Source organism: Octopus bimaculoides, chromosome Z (assembly GCF_046866305.1).
Source record: "Octopus bimaculoides isolate indiv1 chromosome Z, ASM4686630v1, whole genome shotgun sequence".
Classification (NCBI taxonomy): domain Eukaryota; kingdom Metazoa; phylum Mollusca; class Cephalopoda; order Octopoda; family Octopodidae; genus Octopus; species Octopus bimaculoides.
In genome coordinates this window covers 4734953-4754654 of record NC_142944.1, presented here as the reverse complement: position 1 = coordinate 4754654, position 19702 = coordinate 4734953, and the positions used below count along the sequence as shown (strand labels likewise).

The following is a 19702-nucleotide window of genomic DNA, read 5'->3' as shown; positions in this document are numbered from 1 at the left end:
AGATTTTGTTACTCTGAGTCTTTTCTAATGAATGCAAAAGGTGTTCTAAAGTATTGTTGACCGTTTGCAGTGTGCTGAGATGTCTATGTGTTGTCTCTGAAATAGATATTTTATCACATTTTAAATATTTTAACAATTGATGCCGTCTTGCTGCAAACATTTAATCAGACAATACTGGAATGGGTTGGATGATCCCTGTACCTTGAGGATATGCCCTGGCACTTCACCACCCTCTTGCTCTCTTCTACTCCCTCTCTCTTTGATCATTTGCTCTCTCTCCCTCTGACTGGATAACCATGTATCCCCTCTACAGAAACACACATTCTAAGCTCTCATTACCTGACACAAGACTACCTCCTCAAATGCCAACACCTCTCAACAAATCTTGGTAACCCTGCCAGGGCTGGTGTATCCAGTTCACACTATAAAGTAGTTGGTGTTTGGAAGGGCCTCCAGCTGTAAAAACCATGCCATAATAAGCCTTGCCAGTACTGGTGCCACGTAAAAAGCACTCAGTCCACTCTGTAAAGTGGTTGCTTCTAGAAAGGGCCATAAAAACCCTGCTAAAACAGTGAAGCCTGGTGCAGTCTTCTGCCTAGCAAGCTCTGTTAAACCGTCCAAACCATGGAAAACGGACGTTAAATGATGATGATGATGTGTGAGCGCGCGCGCAAGCGTCTGTGCTTGTCCGCTTGACTACCAGTGCTGGTGAGTTGTTTATGTCCCTGTAACCTAGCGGTTCGGAGAAAGAGACAGACAAAATAAGTGCAAGGTTTAAAAAACAAGCACTAGGGTCGAATCGTTCGACTGAAATGTTTCAAGAACGTGCCCCAGCATGGCCACAGTCTAATGACTGATTTTCTGGCATAAGTTTGGCAACCACGGTTTATTGCTGTTGTTTTCGTCCAGTTTTGCGAAGCTGGTTTTCGGGTGGCGAGGATGTTACCAATTCCAGGCGTAAAGGGACATAACTCGGCTATCTTTTGATATTTTCCTCGTTATTTTAGATAAAAGATAAATTATTCGGCGGACAGAAATTATTATGAGACTGTTCATAATCAAATGCCTCGATCTTTAGATAGTATTACAAAATCTCTCAATGCAACAAGACCCAAAGAGACAACCACCACGTGGTCAATAGACATGCTAGATATGACGGTCAATCTCTCTTATGTCACACCCGAAAGTCTTAAAGAAAAAGTAAAAAAGACTGGCTAACATAGATCCGGATACATTATGCCGTAATTCTCCATTGCCCGCAAACTGAAGCCTCGTTTAAAATTAGATCCTGAAGCATTCATTCGAAAATGCGACAGAATTTCCTCGCCAAACTGGTTGTTGGTTCTCTATACCATAATAGCTTTTTAGCTCTTTCGACAATAAACGTACTTGCATATTATGTAGTTCAAGATCAATAAAATGCTTAAGAAGAAATGCAGCAGCAGCGAGCCTTAGTATATTCAACGAGTGCATGATGACCTGCTTCACCGTATCACTGTGAAGACATTCGACGTGTTTTCCGTATGACCGATGAATGAATCCAAGTCTCCAAATGCATCTTCTTTTGTTTATATTTTAGATTTGATAAAGAGCTTATAGATGTGGGCAAAAGGAAATATATTGACGGTACTTCTTGTAGATCAAAGGATCTGATTATTCAAACTGAGTTAAGAGTGTGATCGATTAGCGTCATACTGTCGAGTATTCGCCCTAAAAAACCCTCGCTATCAATAATTTGCCGAAATACTGCTCCAGATAAAACAGCTTCAACAGATCAATGGACACTATACTAGAGAACGTGATGGGTTTCGACATTATGCTATCAATCAGTCTGCTCAGTAAGATGGTCGATTTTGGTGATACTCTGAGCACATATTTGATACATTGAGAGTGTAAAACAAATAGGACAAGGCTGATCTTGACTATGACGGACAAAAAGGATCATACAAGTCATTGAGAGGCAGTACTTTCACAGTGATGAAAGTTACAATAATGGAAGCGTTCTTGTCTGGATCTCCGTTGAGATTTAGGTACAGTTCCAGTTTTGCGCAACTTCCCTGATGTTGAAACTTAATCATCGTATTTTACTTCATATTGTCTTATTTAGGCCATTAGCATTAAATTAAACAAGCCAGTTCTGATCCAAATATTCTACCTGTTTTTAGTTCAAACTGTCCAAATCCGGCCTCTCACACAAGATGTGATTGTTTATCCTAGAACTGATTAATTCAAAATAATAACTATGCAATGCAGTGGACAGAATAATTTGAATGCTGAAGGGGTTACATTCCGGCCGTGAAAAATATTGGAATAACTCAAGGGGAAGTGTTTTCCATTATAATATCAGGCCCACCAAAAGCCCAGCATGGCCGCAGTTCAATGACTGAAAAGCAAAAGATTTTATTTAACCGGGATTCCTTCGACGAAATCAAAACATCGATTCGGTTCTTTTCGTAAAAGGCTGAAAAGCACGTGGTCAACTGTCATGAAATGAGAAAAGAAGAAAGCTAATGGGTTGTAGGTGCGTGCGTGCTTGTACCTGTGTGTGCGTGCGTGCTTGTACCTGTGTGTGCGTGCGTAACCTCATCACGATGAAAAGGTAAACAAGACCGATTGAAGCGGAAAAAAAAAAAACCCATTCCATTTCATTGTGGTTTGATAATAAAATAGAAGTGAAATATTTTTATTGGTTTCATTTATTTCATCGAAAACAACTTCGCCGTCTGGTGCGAAACAACTGAATCCAATTAAACAATTATAACCACGAGTTAATAAATTTGTACTCATTTCTTAGGAATAATATCTAATATTGGCTAAATCGCCCTAATGCCTTATGTTTTATCTTTATTCTGGTGATACTTTCATTATCGAATTTTTTTAAGTCTTTAAAGCTTAAAGACATACTTTTAGATATAATACCTCCTGACAAAGAAACACATAAACGAAACCGTAAAATGTAACTTGTACATTATTATGGAATTTGGCTGTTGCAGCTATGGTTTCTAGCAGGTAGATTAAGCACGTGGGTATTTTCGTTAGTCAACATCTCTTTCGTTTAAGATGAAAAATATTTGATAATAAACATTCACATAATAATTTCTAATATCTTACTTCGTAAAAAAAAAATTGCATCGTTTTGAATAATTGGTTTTATTTTACCTAAAAGTAATAAAACTTTGAAAAACATTGGTCTCATTAAGTGGGGTATTTACATTTCTTCCAGCTCAACCCTTCAAAAGGTAAAACTTTACAAAGAATTCTGAATTGCTATCATGTTTTCTACGTTGCAATCGTTTTAGTTCCAACACGCGATCTCAGATCAAAACACTTGCTATGCAAAGCACATGTCTGTAATTTAAAAAAATTAATTGATGGTGCTTCATTATCCCCAAATAAAACAAACTGACCGTTGCACAAGGTTGGAAAAAAGAAAGAAAAAAGTTAAGTTCTACGATGAACGACAAATACTGCTCAGTCCTTACTAAATAAATAAAAAAATTCAAACAAAAATATCTCACAGGTATATGTTTAGCAGTGATTGGTCTGATTAGTATAAACGTACAATCTGTTTAATTTCAATTAACTTAGTCTTCTTTAATGACTAAGAACTAGCTCAAACCAAAAATTAGAGAACAGAGATTTTAAAGGGAAAATGAATTAGAAAAATAAAGGTAGAGAAAAGTTCCTATTCATAATTTCTATTAGATGGTTTTAACAATGACAATTATGGCCATGCCACCACCACGGAACATTCGGGTTACGAATTAGAAGGGGAAATCACTACCAAGATATTTCAAAATACTAATTCCCATATTTTGATGTCATGAAAGAGAAAGTGAGGTTTTAGCTTTTCACAGACCGTCTGCGCTTCAACTAACAAAATTATTCAAACCAGCTTAAAATTCTGCGAAATTTCTAACCAAATGTAAAGGTAAACCCTAATTGCTGATCTTAGATCAGCTATAAATACGATTATAATAAACAGGATTATTCGCACTAATTAAAAATTAAAATCTAAATACAATCAAATTAGTAGGTTATATTTTAAAAAGAATTACATCAATTAAGATATTTGTGCTTAAAATAACAATTCTAATTATCACGAACACATGTTGCAAGATACTAAAATATTTTTCACAAATTGATATTTTAAACATTATTTTAAATAAATGTTTTAAATTTCCTTTCTCTTTTTTCGTTTTGTTTTTCTATAATAATTAATTACTTTCATAATAATGAAGAAGATTCTGATTATATTATCTTTTTCTCTATGGAGATTAAGAATTTGTCACTATGGCAAAATATTAGCATTACACCGGATTTGTTAACTTGCAGATAAATTGAAAATAAGAAGAAACAGCAGCATTGGTTCATAAAATATAAACAATAAAGTGTACCTTTTCTGTAGGCGATGCGCTCAGCAACAGTGGTCAGCAATGAATGATACGTTAATACATCTAACGGTAGATTTTGAAAGTATGGGTGCCATGCACTCAAATGAACAATAATGAAAATTCATATAACTTGGATTTTCTCCGTTTACGCAGGGATTTTACAATTTTTATTTTTGTACCACGCACTTCAAAATAATGGGGTGGGGGGGAGTCTTTAATAAAAATCCTTTTTAATCGATGATTTTTTTTTAAACATTGCCCCCCTTCTCCCTCTCCTTCGTACCTTCACGACAGCCTCCCTCAACCCCGCTTTTTCGTAAAAACAGTGTTTGTGTGTGTATATACATTCACATACTACTACTACTACTACTACACACACACGCGCACGAGCACGCACACACATGCGTGCACGTACACGCGCGCACGCACGCACACACACACACACATACAGGGGCCGAATAGTCAACTCACCTTCCGGGTATTCGAACAACCCATCACAGAGTTATCAGCCTTACTGATTTTCGGGGGGAGATGGTAGGGGATCCAGCAAATATAATTGCCTCGTACTTTTCATCGACCTACGAAGGTTGAAAAGACAAATTCGTCTTAAGGATGTAGCGTTGTGATCCGATGCTCAAAGATTCGGATCAAAGTATTCATACCCCCTATCTCTCTCCCTCCCCCCTATATATATATATAAAATGGTTAATCTGTAATCTTTAGCTCGACAAAATATATTTTGCTTCGCCTACAACTCTTCGTAGAACTAACGCATTTTTGTTTTCATATTCGTTTCATACACAATTTTTTCCACCCGTTGCACTATTTCTTTTTTGTTTTGTTTTCGTTTTCGGGTAATATTGTAAGCATTAACCGAAATAACAAACAGAATTAGAGGTGTTCATCTGTAACATGAGAAGGCAATTAAGAAGAAGGGGAAAATCATGCGCGCGCGCGCGCATGTGTAAATTTGTATTGGCATGAAAAGTATTTTTGATTTGGGATCGTGTGTTGAAACTAAAGCGACTGATGCATGGACGGACAAATTTGCCATTCGGAAACATAATAATACACAAAAGCTGCTAACTTCAGTTAAACATTTATAGTTTGTAATATTTGAAATTGCGACCTGCTTACTGGAAGGCTGCTGCGTATTACAAACAATAAAGATTTATATGAAATCAATAGTCTTTTGTGTGTGACTGAAAGGCTTGAAACTTTCATGCTACAGATGTTATACATATTATTAAGCCCGGTTTCACTCGGTCGGTTTGGATGATGTAGCTGTAAAACCTGCTCTGTGTAAAGCATTCGTCTTGTTTGAGCAAGCTTACATTAAGAAACAATTTTAGAATGACTTTTTTTCTGTCAAAACGCTAAAAATAAGTAACCAACAACAACAAAAAAAACTACCAAGACTCAACCAAATCAAAAAATAATCCAAATGTTAAGTGAAGATGAACCATCCCACTTCCATTGCACGCACACGCACACACAAACACACACACACGCACTCACATACCCCCCTTTTACATACACACATATTCACAGAGTTGAAATGCTGTTTGATTTTTTTTTTTCAGCATACTATTTTCATCATCCCACTACCAAGTATGACTCCGCCCCTTCCTTCCTTATTTTGAAGAGTGCAGTTCGATTTTAACGGTTATTTTTTCAAAGCTATAATAGAAGAGACAAAGGGGCATATTCGGCATATTTTGCTTTGAGTTCAATAAAGGCAACAACACAATGGAAAGTGCAAAAAATATTTATGCAGTATATGGGGATTGGACAATAAGCAGAAGCCAATGTCAACAATGATTCCAGAAATTCCGAGCTGGAAAGTACAGCCCAGAAGATTTGCCTCATCCTGAAAGATCTGCAGAGCTCAACAAGGACATGCTGCAAACTCAGGTGGAAAAAAATTCCATCGTAACTGTTGAGGAACTAGCAGAGAAGCTTGGATTTGCTCATTCAACCATTCATGGACACCTGCGTCCCATTGGAAAAGTCAGCAAATTGGGTCAATGGGTTCCTCACAAACTTTCTGAGTCTAATCGCATGCAGAAAGTGAATGTGTGCTCTTCTTTGCTGTCACATCTCCCGAATGAACCTTTTTTGGACCGAATAGTGACTAGTGATGAGAAATGGGTTCTCTATAAAAATCTCAAGTGCTAAAAACAGTGAGTAGAGAAAGGAGAACACTGGCACCCCATAAGGTTTAGTACACTTTGAACTTTAAACCCAAACCTAAAATAAAGGAGATCTACTGCGAGCCACTTGAATCACTGCTAGAAGAAAAATGACCGTCTTTGGTTTCAAGACAAATGATGTTCACCCATCAGGATAATGCTTGACCACATACAGCGAGGGTGAAATTCCAAAGGCTGGAGCAGTTTGAATGGAAAATGATGCCCCATCCACCATATTCGCCAGACATTGCCTCATCTGATTATCATTTATTCTGCAGTCTTCAAAATCATTTGGATGGAAAAAATATGAATTCTGTAGACGAGGTGAGAACAGTACTGGAGGAGTTTCTTTCATCACAGACAAGTGAATTTTGGAAGAGGGGCCTTGCAATTCTACCAGACAGATGGAAGAGCATTGTAGAAAATGAAGGAGAGTATATTTTAAATTAAAAAAGAACTTTGTTTATCTTAATTTTGAAAATAAAAGAAGTATAAAAACTGCATTATTTATGGGATGACTCAATATATATATAACTATATCATCATTATCGTCGTTTAATGTCTGCTTTCCATGCTAGCATGGGTTGGATGATTTGACTGAGGACTGGTGAAACCAGATGGCTACACCAGGCTCCAATCTGATTTGGCAGAGTTTCTACAGCTGGATGCCCTTCCTAACGCCAACCACTCAGAGAGTGTAGTGGGTGCTTTTACGTGTCAAATTTACAGGAAACAAAAGATGAAGACAGGTGAAGGAACAACAAGAATAGAAACCTGTTACATTTTGAGCCAATGCTCTTTGACAGAAAAGATTAAGAGAAAAAGAAAAACAGAGAGAGAATAAAATGCATAGAGATTAATGGTTCAATGTATGTATGTACATAAGTACTTACAGACGTATATCATCATCATCATCGTTGTTTAACATCTGCTTTCCATGCTAGCATGGGTTGGATGGTTTGACTGAGGACTGGTGAGCTTCAGTTTCTACAGCTAGTTGCCCTTCCTAACGCCAACCACTCCGAGAGTGTAGTGGGTGCTTTTATGTGCCACCGGCACAAGGGCCAGTCAAGCGGTTCTGGTAACAACCATGCTCAAAATGTGTTTTTTACATGCCACCTGCTCGGGAGCTTGTCCAGCGGAACTGACAACGACCACACTCAAATGTTGTTTTTGACGTGCAACCAGCACATGTGCCGGTAAGGCAACTGGCAAAGATCACGCTTGGATGTGCTTTTAATGTTCCACTGGCAAGAGTGCCAATCAGGCGGTATTGTCATCAGCCACTTCAGCGATTTTGATTTTGATTTCACTTGCCTCAATAGGTCTTCGAAACCAAAGTTTATTGTCCAATGAATGAGGAATATTCATAAGTGGGCTTGTTACACCCACTGGCATAGGCCATGGGCCATAGTCTCACTTGGCTTGTCGGGTCTTCTCAAGCACATCATATCTCCATAGGTCTCAGTCACATGTCATGTTCGAAGGTTGTGCTTCACCAACTCACCCCAGGTTTTTCTATGTCTACCTCTTCCACAGGTTCCCGCAAATGCTAGGGTGTGACACTTTTTCACACAGCTGTCCTCATTCATTTCCAGCACAGCCGTCTCACTTGCACACCACAATTGATGCTTCTTAAATCCAACTTTTCTCTCAGGGCGCTTACACTCTGTTGTGTATGCACACTGACATTACACATCCAGTGGAGCATACTGGCTTCAGTCCTTGCAAGCTTACACATATCCTCAGCAGTCATGACCCATGTTTCACTGCCATGTAGCATGGCTGTTCACACATGCATCATACAGTCTACCTTTCACTCTGAGAAAGAGGCCCTTTGTCACAGCAGAGATAGGAGCTCTCTCAACTTTGCCCAGGCTATTCTTATTCTAGCAGCTACACTTTCAGAGCATCTACCCCTGCTACTGACCTGGTCACCAAGGTAATGGAAGCTATCAACTACTTCTAGTTTTTTTTCCCTGGAATGTGACGGAAGCTGTTCTTTGCACATTTTCAGTGTTTATAGCACCTGAGCATTTGCCACATACAAAAACTATCTTCCCAGTTAGCCTTCCTTTGATATTGCTGCACCTCTTATGTGTCCATAGCTTACACTGGGTACATCTTAGGGAGTTTCTACCCATGCCTTTTCTACAGATCGAGCAGGGCCATCTACCTGAAGGGATTTGTGGCTTGTCTGCTTTCCTACTTATTAGGACTTTGGTTTTAGCTAGGTTGTTTTTAAGACTCTTTGATTCTAATCCTTGCTTCCACACCTGAAACTTCTCCTCAAGTTCTGATAGTGACTCAGCAATTAGTGCAAGGTCATCAGCATAGAGGAGCTCCCAGGGGCATTTTGTCTTGAACTTTTCTGTTACTACCTGGAGGACTATGATGAATAAGAGGGGGCTGAGGACTGAAGCTTGGTGGATCCCTACCCCTACCTGCAATTCTTCACTGTACTCATTGCCAACCCTCAACTTACTGACAGTGTCCCTGTACATGGCTCGCACAGCTCTCACTAACCATTCATCTATCCCTAGTTTTCTCATTGACCACCAGATAAGGGATCGGGGGACCCTGTCAAAGGCTTTCTCCATGTCAATGAAAGCCAGGTACAGAGGTTTATCTTTGGCTAGGTATTTCTCCTGCAGCTGCCTTACCAGAAATATAGCATCAGTGGTGCTTTTCCCTGGCACGAACCTAAATCGCAACTCATCTAGACTGACTCTCTCCCTAATTAGTTGGGCTATGACCCTCTCTGTAACTTTCATTACCTGATCCAACAACTTGATACCTGTGTAATTATTTGTATCTAAAGCGTCACCTTTACCTTTGTAGCAGTTGACTATGGTGCTGCTACACCAGTCATTGGGTATGACTCCTTCATGTATCATCTGATTGACTATACGGGTGACTAGGCTATAGCTGACACCGCCAAATATTTTGAGCATCTCTGCGGTGATTCCCGATGGGCCAGGGGCTTTCCCTGTCTTCATACTCTTAATTGCTTTATCTACCAAGGTACTGTCAATTCGGATAGCTGATCCCTCTGTTGGGTTGTCATTTGGCAGACTCTCTTTCTCCCATTCATTCTCTTTATTAAGCAGCCTTTCATAGTGGCATCTCCAGACCTCTCTCTTTGCAGCCTCGTTTAGTGCAAGTGAACCATCATCCATGCAGAAACATTTTTGTCCTATGACATCATGATTCTCTCTCACATACTGTCTTGTAACACGAAATACCTCAAGTCTTTGGTCCTCACAACACATAACATCTGGCTAAATAAACTTGTCTCCTAGCTTCCCTTCTGGCAGTCTGATACAATTCCCTGCTACCACCGTTCTTCCAGTCCTTCCAAGCCGGTTTCTTTTCTCTAATAGCCCTGTCAACCACATTGTTCCACCACCATATTATTTTGGGTCAAGAGGAGACTTTGCACCATTCACAGATCTGGTCAGTGGCTTTCAGCAGGTTGTCCCATAGAAACCTCCAGTTGTCTTCCACATCATGTGATGCTATATCCCCTTCTATTTTGTCAAAGGCCTCGAGTAATATGTCTCTAAATCTCTGATCATTTGCAGGATCTTTAAGCTTTCAGACCCTTCTCCTCCATTCTGGTCGTCTTGTGGGCATCCTTTTAGCCCTGATCCCGAAGTCGCTAACTACTAGTCTATGTTGTAGAGTACATTCATCACCTGGGAATGTTTTGGCATTTATAAGCAGCCATCCTTCCCTTTTTCTGGTGAGGATGTAGTCAATTTGGCTAGTGTGCCTGCCAGAACGGTAGGTGAATAAGTGACTGGCAGGGTTCCTGAAGTTGGTATCACAAACCATAAGATCTTTTGCATCACAGAACTCCAGCAGCCTGGTTCTCTCCTCATTGCTGGGAACCAAAACCATAGCCTCCATGTTCGCCATGGAAGCCCCCTGGATGTTGTCCAACATGTCCATTGAAGTCACCAGCCACAAAAGAAGGTCCCTGTCATTCGTCAACGAGGTAGTCTGCAAGAGGGTGTCATAAAATCGGTCTTTCTGTCCATCAGGTAGCCCCGGCTGAGGGGCATAGGCTGAGATAATAATTGATATATACACACGTGTATGTAAATACATATGTATGTACATGCATGCATACACAGGGAGGGGTGCTGAGGTGCACGTTCCCCCCCCCCACTCAAGGAAAGAAGTGTGCCCTTCTAAATAATGCTCTTATGCCATTTTCTCCTGGAATTGTATTCCCTTCTGATCTTGTGCTCCACCCTCACTTGGAAAATTTCCTGGGACTGTGCCTGATGCAATGCATGTACATACAAGCATGCATGTATGTTTTGTTTGGCATGGTGATGCTTATAACCTGGTGTTAGAACAATATACATATGTTTCAGAATAAAGTGTTAACTGGATACAGAGCATGATATGAAATTCAATAACTGACAAAAGAACAGGAAAATTATGCAATGAACTTCATTAGCTTACAGCTGTTCCTGTTATAGGATGCAATTCACTCAGACCTAAGTGCTCGTGCATCACATTATAGCTTTCTCAGAGCTTCCAAAATGAAGTGCAATTTTATTTGGTTGCGCCACCTTTGAAAGTTGGGCATCACACAGGCAATGACAGGAGACTGAGACCTTAGGAGATACACTGTGATTGAGAAGACCCAGCAAGTACAGTGAGATCGTAGCCATGGCTGATGCCAGTATTGCATGTTCAGCCCATTTAAAAATACCCTTGATGTGCTGGACGATATGATATGCTTGAGAAGACCTGTTGAGTCAAGTAAAACCAAAATCATAGCTGTGGCCAGTGCCCCCTGACTGGCTCCAGTATCGGGGGCATGTAAAATGCACCATCTGAACATGGTTGATGCTAGTGCCTTCTGACTGGCTCCTGTGCTGGTGGCACAAAAAAAGCACCATCTGAAAGTGGTCTATGCCAGGTCATCCTGACTGGCTCCCATGCCGGTGGCACATAAAAGCACTATCTGAACATGATCAATGCCAGGGCTGCTTGACTGGCTCCTGTGCCGATGGCACATAAAAATTACCCACTACACTCTCAGAGTGGTTGGCGTTAGGAAGGGCATCTAGCTGTAGAAACATTGCCAGATCAGATTGGAAGTTGGTGCAGCCTTCAGGCTTTCCAGACCTCAGTCAAACCATCCAACCAATGCCAGCATGGAAAACAGACATTAAACGACGACGATGATGATGATGATGAAAGCATTTACATGTTAAGGAAAGATCATTATCAAAAAATATGAAAATACAAAAGAAATTGTGCTTGGAGTTTGAAGGATAAAAGCTGCTCTCAGAAATATGCAAATTTATGCATTTTTGCCAGAAAACAGGAAAGCTACTTATAAATGCCAAAACCTTCCCAGGTACCCCACAACAAAAATTAGTAGTTAGTTATTTCTAATCAGGGCTAAATAGATGCCCAGAAGACAACCAGCATGGAGAAGGGCCTGGAAGCTTAAGGATCCTGGGAATGGACAGAGATTTACAGATGTATTACTTTAAATAGAGGAGAATAAGCGTCACAAGATGTGGAAGACAACTGGAGGTTTCTACGAGACAACCTACTGAGGGCTACTGACCAGATCTGTGGACGGTGCAAAGTCCCCTCTTGACCCAAGGTAATGTGGTGGTGGAACATAGCAGGGAATTGTATCAGACTGCCAGAAGGGAAGCTAGGAGACAGGTTTACTTAGCCAGAGGGGAAGCAGATAAGAAAAAATTTTCAATGCTCTGCGCTGTGAGGACCAAAGACTTGAGGTGTTTCATGTTGCAAGACAGTGTGTGAGAGAGAATCATGATGTTATAGGAGAGAAATGTGTCCACATGGATGATGGCTCACTTGCATTTAATGAGGCTCCAAGGAGAGAGACTTGAAGCTGCTACTATGAAAGGTTGCTAAATGAAGAGAATGGATGGGAGAAATAGAGTCTGCTGAATGCCAACCCAACAGAAGGACCAGCTATCCGAATTGACAGTACCTTGGTAGATAAAGCAATTAAGGGTATGAAGACAGGAAAAGCCCCTGGCCCATCAGGAATCAGCGCAGAGATGCTTAAAATATCTGGTGGTGTTGGCTATAGCCTAGTCACCCATGTTTGAGGGAGGACATGCAGTGAAAATAACCAGATCTGTGGAACACAAAGGATTAGATTCTTCAAGACAAAAGTTCTTGACACATTTATGGAAAATGACTTCCAAAAGTGGCAGGAATGCCGGGACCAGTGTATTGTTGTGAAGGAGATGATGTTGAAACTTAGGTAAATAAGTTATTTTTTATTAAAAATTAACTGGATTACCTGGTGTTGCCCGGGTTACTGTTGTTCTTATTTAGATTAGTAAACAATAAATATGAAGATATATTATTTTTTATCGTAATTATTTCAAAATATCTATATTTTAATAAAAAATATCCAAATTATAATAGAATCTAGATCTGAAACTCTGAATCTTGAAGCACCTCAGGGTAAACAGTATTCATTGTGTAATTTTTGTTGGGGTCCAAATGAACAAATTGTTGCTGTTTCTAACTTGTGAGCAACCAACATAGAGTTGGTCAGGGGATAAACATGTAGTAAAGAGATCAAGTCCAACCACCTTGAGGGATCGACCCCGAGGTTTATTAATTGAAATAGCAAAACTTAGTTTGACTGGAAACTGAAGCCTCTTAAATTCAAATGTAGGTATGAGAGGAAATTTTGGAATAAAGACATTTTCTTCTTTGTGACTACCTGTTATGATTGTTGCCTGTAGGACATAGGGCTTCATGGAAGTAACAATAAAATGAGTTCCATTTCACAGGCAAGGTGGGTCAAGATTCCTAAGCAACATAATGGAAGCATCTAGCTTCAGTGTCAACTTATGCGGTGGCATCCCTGTGGGTTTAAATGCAGAAATTCAACAGGGTATTGAACAGCCTGATCTTGGTTGACTGTTGTGTGAATTGATGGAAAATAATTTCTAATGTATATATTTTCATATGTGCAAGCACAACACATACACACTCATATACAAAAAGTGTTGTTGTTGTTGTGGAAGTGGTAGTGGCATAAAATGTCCTTTACTATATGGTATGTAACGAATGCACAAACACACACACACACACATATACAAAATGTGTCATTGTCATTGTCATTGTGGTATAAAATGTCCTTTACTCTAATTGACAATAGAAATATTATTTTGGAGAAAATGCTATATTGTTTTAATCCAAATGAAAATAAAAAATTACATGTTGACACTCGCAGGGTGTAATACTATTATCTTGTAAAATTTGATTTGATTTGGTGGAGCCGTTTGAGAATGCATAGGGAACAGACAAATAATGAATTTTATATAGAGAGAGATAACTACTCCAGGAACATTTTGATACCACCTCACACACACACACATGTCTTCTTTTATCTTTTATTTGTTTCAGTTATTGGTTGAGGCCATGCTGGGACGCTGTCTTGAACAAATTGACCTAGTACTTACAGCATCAGCCTCTTTTGCCAAACTGCATAGTTACAGGGATGGAAACAAACCAATAAGTGGGGTGAGGACAAACACAGATTCAAAGACACACACACGCACATATATGACAAGGCCCCCACTTAGTTTTCTTTCACCATATTTGCTGACAATGCACTGGTCAGCCTGAGGTTATAGCAGAAGCCCGAAGTGACTGAAACCAGAACCAAGTCCTTAGTTCACACATTTCGTCACTCAGGCTCATCATAGATTTTGCATAAGACAAATTCCTGCATGTTTTTCCGCTTTATTTCTTGCTCCAAATAGCTTATTTTTTATACCTAGCTCTATGTCTTTCTCCATTTCTAAGTTAAGGGTCAAAAATAAAGCAACCCTGTGAGACACAACTGATCTCTACACACAAATGCACAGAATAACAGCAATCAAATAACGACAGCAGAGTGCACCACAAACATCAGCGACCTGACTGTCGCCTGTACTCTTGACAAGAGATGCCAGTTAGTCTTTTACACCTACCAAGCTTGTTTGTATTAGCCCGAGTTGCATGACAATTTTTTGTTCCTTTAAGAATATTGTAGAACAGAAACTTTTCATAGATTGGAATTTAAATCCTAATATCTATAGAAGTTTATTGTTTCAAGAAAACAATGAATTTGAATTATTTTTAATTTTTATGATCATATTTAACAACTCAGACTGTAATTTCTGAGTCTGAGTCAGACATGTGAACGATGTCGAGGGAACATCTGCTCCAAATGATATTTTTTGACATGGGGCACCTCTAAGACGACTGCCAGACGCTGAACAAAAAAGGAATGAACTGCGACCAGGCACAATAAAAGGAGCCTGAGTTATTGGCTGCAATTACATGCTTGGAGTCAGTGTTGGCAGAAATGAAATCAACTTGCATATACACGTTCACTTTACTAAATTTATACTCAGGTTAAGCCGGAACAGCCCGAGTGCCAGAGTTGCCACCGATATATATATATATATATATATATATATATATATATATATATATATATATATATACATACATACATACACAGAGTTGGCCAAAACTCACCCAACAGTAAACCAAAATTCCATAAATACTATCTGTAATTCATTATTGACTCGAATGGGAAAATGTGTCACTCAAGGACTTCAGTTTGAACAATTTTCATGTTGTTTCATAATTAGATACTTTATTAAATCCATTCAGTTGTTAAACATAGACAAATCTTGGAATTAAATGGTTTTGATTTACTGTCAGGTGACTTTTGGTGTACCCTGTATATATATGTATATATATATTTCGTATGTGCATAATGCCTCTCCCAAGGTTTAATTGTATATATATATATATATATATATATATAAATTTAATGAATGGAGTAAAACGTATATGTTAACTGCATACTTTTATTTCCAACATATGTTTCGAGGAATTACAATTTATACGATCCATAAGAATCGGCGATGTTAAAAATGTAAACTTCTCTTCAGGGAAATGCATGGGAACCAGCTTAAACGTAAGACATTATGACCATTATATGTTGGAAATAAAAGTATGCAGTTAACATATGCGTTTTACTCCATTCATTAAATTTATATATACTCAAGTACCCAAAATATCAAGGAGTTTCTACCTCATAAACAGGAGTTACACCACAGTTATTTTGTGATCTTTGCTACCCTGGTATCTATTAACCAATTTATTTTGTCCGAGTTATTTATGAATTAGGAGAAAATAAATACATATAATAATATATATATATATATATATACATATATATATATATATATATATATATATTTGTTTTGCAAGATTTTTTATGTGAAATCGTGTGTTGAAACAGATGTTGTTGTACTTGGGGATGGTCATATTGCCAGTTTAGCCAATAAAAACACACGCACTGTATATTTGGTGTTAATTTTTTTTTTTTTTTTTTTTTTTTCAGCTTTATATTACATTAATCTTAATCTTAATCTTATTTCGGCCAGAGTTCTTTCGTCACACTTCTGTGACCTCATCAGTGGTCCTTTGTTTCCTTCTTTCTTATGTGTGTCTCACCTTGCTAACTATCAGCCATTTTGTATTTTGTATTCCTATTGTATGTGTCTACGCATGCGTGTCCTTCAATGTGTCTGTGTCTATTGTAAGTGCATGTGTGTATGGGGAGTGTCTGTATCACCTATATTCTCTGTTAATACGTGTTCGTTTGTATTCGTTTTTATTTATTTATTTGTTTATGTGTGTGTTTTTTTGTTTGTTTTTGTTTTTTTTGTGTTTAATTAAATTTTGTTAACGTATGTAGTATTTAATTCCATTTGTTTATCTATGTATTGTATTATACTTTGTTCTTATTATTGTTTTATGGGTAACATGTTGTCACATGCTGTGGTTTGTTAGTGGCGTATGTTAGTGTTCCATTCTAGTTTCCTATTCAGGCTAGGTTTCCCTTCTATTATGTGTGTAGCTTCAGTAATTTGTCTAAGTGCTGCATCACTGCTATGTGTAGATAAGATTTTAATTTCTATGTTGTTGATTGAGCCTCTATGTTCTTGCTCAGCGTGCTGGTACAGAACTGATGAGTTCTTCCCTTCCTTAAGTTCCCTCCAATGTTCGTTTGCCCGCTCCCCTATACTCCTTGCTGTTTCGCCTACATATGTCGTTGTCTTATTTCTGCATCGTCCCTCTGTACATCTTATACTATAGACCACATTTCTGGTTTTGCAGTTCGTTTGTGGGCTAAATCTACATACGATACAGTTCCTATCAGTGCAGGGGGTTCTACTGAAAGGGTATGTTCTACTGATAAGGGATTTGATAGGGTTGCCTGGCCTTTCAACAACCTTAATTCTTAGCTTAAGTTTGTCTAGGGCCCTTCTAAAGCGGTACGCCAGTTCGCCTCTAGGGGTGGTGTCGACGAACATGACGCTTTGGTACTTGTGGCTATTGTACCATGAGCTTGCCTTCCCTATTTTCTTCTTAGTTCTTTCTATGGTGTTCCATGATTTGCTCCTATAGAGTGGGCAAATCCCATTCCTATCGTTGCGTTTGATTGTTTCAAACTTCTTCATAGCTCCTTTGTAAACCCTGATCCTTTCTTTATGGCTGTAACCCGAGAACTGCATGCGGTGGACGAAATGTTGTATATGTCTCTTTAATTCTGTAGGGTCGCACATGCAGGAGACATTTCGCATTACTCTGACGAGGTCTGCCATCAATATGTTGAATTTGGCATTGTCCGCAATAGCCGAGTTCCGGTGGGTCAGGTACTTGGAGGCCATAGGTTTTGTATAGTGTGAATGGAGGATTCTGGTTTTATTGTTCTTAGTTTCTAGCCAGAGTTCCGTATCTAATACAGGTAATCTATGGTTAGGGTGTTTAGTAGGGTAGTCTATCGTAACTCTAATACTCTGGTGGATGGAGTTAGCTATTCGCTGGATGCTCTCCATAGTCTTAGTTTCTATTTCTATTTCAGGGGTACTCTCTTGTGGGGGTGTCTTTACCACTAAGTTGATATCATCGACATATCGAGAGTACACATTCACGAGTATGGAGTTCTGTGTCAGGCGTTCCTTAAGCCTTCTGTCCCACCATACCATGAAAAGATTGGCCACATCACCGGCGATACTAACCCCGATGGCTGCCCCCTCGTCCTGGGCGTATAATTTGTTGTTAAATTTAAAGGTGTGGCCTTTTAGGGTGACCTTTATACTAGCTCCTAGTGCATGTGCGATCATTTTCTTTACCTGGTGGATATTAGTGGGGGTCCGTATGGCTCTGGTCCATCCACTCCATCTCTCTATAGGGGTCTTCCTAGCCATAGAGGTAATTGTGGGTGGTCTACCTCTTAGACGTCTACTAGGGCAGAAATCTCTAAGGTCGTATCTATCTAGATATGCATCGTCATATGTCAATCTAAGTAGGAGGCCCAGTTCTTCTGTGTTGACTTTTTGGAACTCTACTTCGCTCTCGTTGATCATTTCCACGCACTTTTCCGCTGCAAAATCCACGTCGATAGATGGGTATAGTGATACCACATCCATGCTACCCACTATACACCCTGTCAGGTTGCAAGTGTTGTTGCAGTCGTTGATCCTGCTGAGGAGATCTTCCGTGCTGTCACAGACATCAGGTGACATCTGGATTATGGGGCATATGATCATTGAGAGGAAGTAGGAGAGCGAAGTAGAGTTCCAAAAAGTCAACACAGAAGAACTGGGCCTCCTACTTAGATTGACATATGACGATGCATATCTAGATAGATACGACCTTAGAGATTTCTGCCCTAGTAGACGTCTAAGAGGTAGACCACCCACAATTACCTCTATGGCTAGGAAGACCCCTATAGAGAGATGGAGTGGATGGACCAGAGCCATACGGACCCCCACTAATATCCACCAGGTAAAGAAAATGATCGCACATGCACTAGGAGCTAGTATAAAGGTCACCCTAAAAGGCCACACCTTTAAATTTAACAACAAATTATACGCCCAGGACGAGGGGGCAGCCATCGGGGTTAGTATCGCCGGTGATGTGGCCAATCTTTTCATGGTATGGTGGGACAGAAGGCTTAAGGAACGCCTGACACAGAACTCCATACTCGTGAATGTGTACTCTCGATATGTCGATGATATCAACTTAGTGGTAAAGACACCCCCACAAGAGAGTACCCCTGAAATAGAAATAGAAACTAAGACTATGGAGAGCATCCAGCGAATAGCTAACTCCATCCACCAGAGTATTAGAGTTACGATAGACTACCCTACTAAACACCCTAACCATAGATTACCTGTATTAGATACGGAACTCTGGCTAGAAACTAAGAACAATAAAACCAGAATCCTCCATTCACACTATACAAAACCTATGGCCTCCAAGTACCTGACCCACCGGAACTCGGCTATTGCGGACAATGCCAAATTCAACATATTGATGGCAGACCTCGTCAGAGTAATGCGAAATGTCTCCTGCATGTGCGACCCTACAGAATTAAAGAGACATATACAACATTTCGTCCACCGCATGCAGTTCTCGGGTTACAGCCATAAAGAAAGGATCAGGGTTTACAAAGGAGCTATGAAGAAGTTTGAAACAATCAAACGCAACGATAGGAATGGGATTTGCCCACTCTATAGGAGCAAATCATGGAACACCATAGAAAGAACTAAGAAGAAAATAGGGAAGGCAAGCTCATGGTACAATAGCCACAAGTACCAAAGCGTCATGTTCGTCGACACCACCCCTAGAGGCGAACTGGCGTACCGCTTTAGAAGGGCCCTAGACAAACTTAAGCTAAGAATTAAGGTTGTTGAAAGGCCAGGCAACCCTATCAAATCCCTTATCAGTAGAACATACCCTTTCAGTAGAACCCCCTGCACTGATAGGAACTGTATCGTATGTAGATTTAGCCCACAAACGAACTGCAAAACCAGAAATGTGGTCTATAGTATAAGATGTACAGAGGGACGATGCAGAAATAAGACAACGACATATGTAGGCGAAACAGCAAGGAGTATAGGGGAGCGGGCAAACGAACATTGGAGGGAACTTAAGGAAGGGAAGAACTCATCAGTTCTGTACCAGCACGCTGAGCAAGAACATAGAGGCTCAATCAACAACATAGAAATT

General features: G+C 39.6%; 1 protein-coding gene and 1 long non-coding RNA gene across 3 annotated transcripts in view; one reads left to right on the top strand and one right to left on the bottom strand.

Moving 5' to 3' along the window:
* The window catches only part of LOC106881342 (spermidine synthase), a 50724-nt gene extending 45666 nt beyond the window's left edge, over positions 1-5058 (bottom strand). The window contains exon 1 of one of the 2 annotated variants that reach the window (XM_052973770.2): positions 4866-5058. The gene's annotated coding sequence lies outside the window, so the exon portion shown is untranslated. Of the gene's footprint in view, positions 1-4397; positions 4773-4865 lie in introns of those variants that run through there. The other variant, XM_052973769.2, reaches the window with a different exon arrangement.
* Positions 1-19702, top strand: part of LOC106882447 (uncharacterized) — a 73928-nt gene that overhangs the window by 19521 nt on the left and 34705 nt on the right. The gene's annotated exons all lie outside the window — the stretch shown is intronic.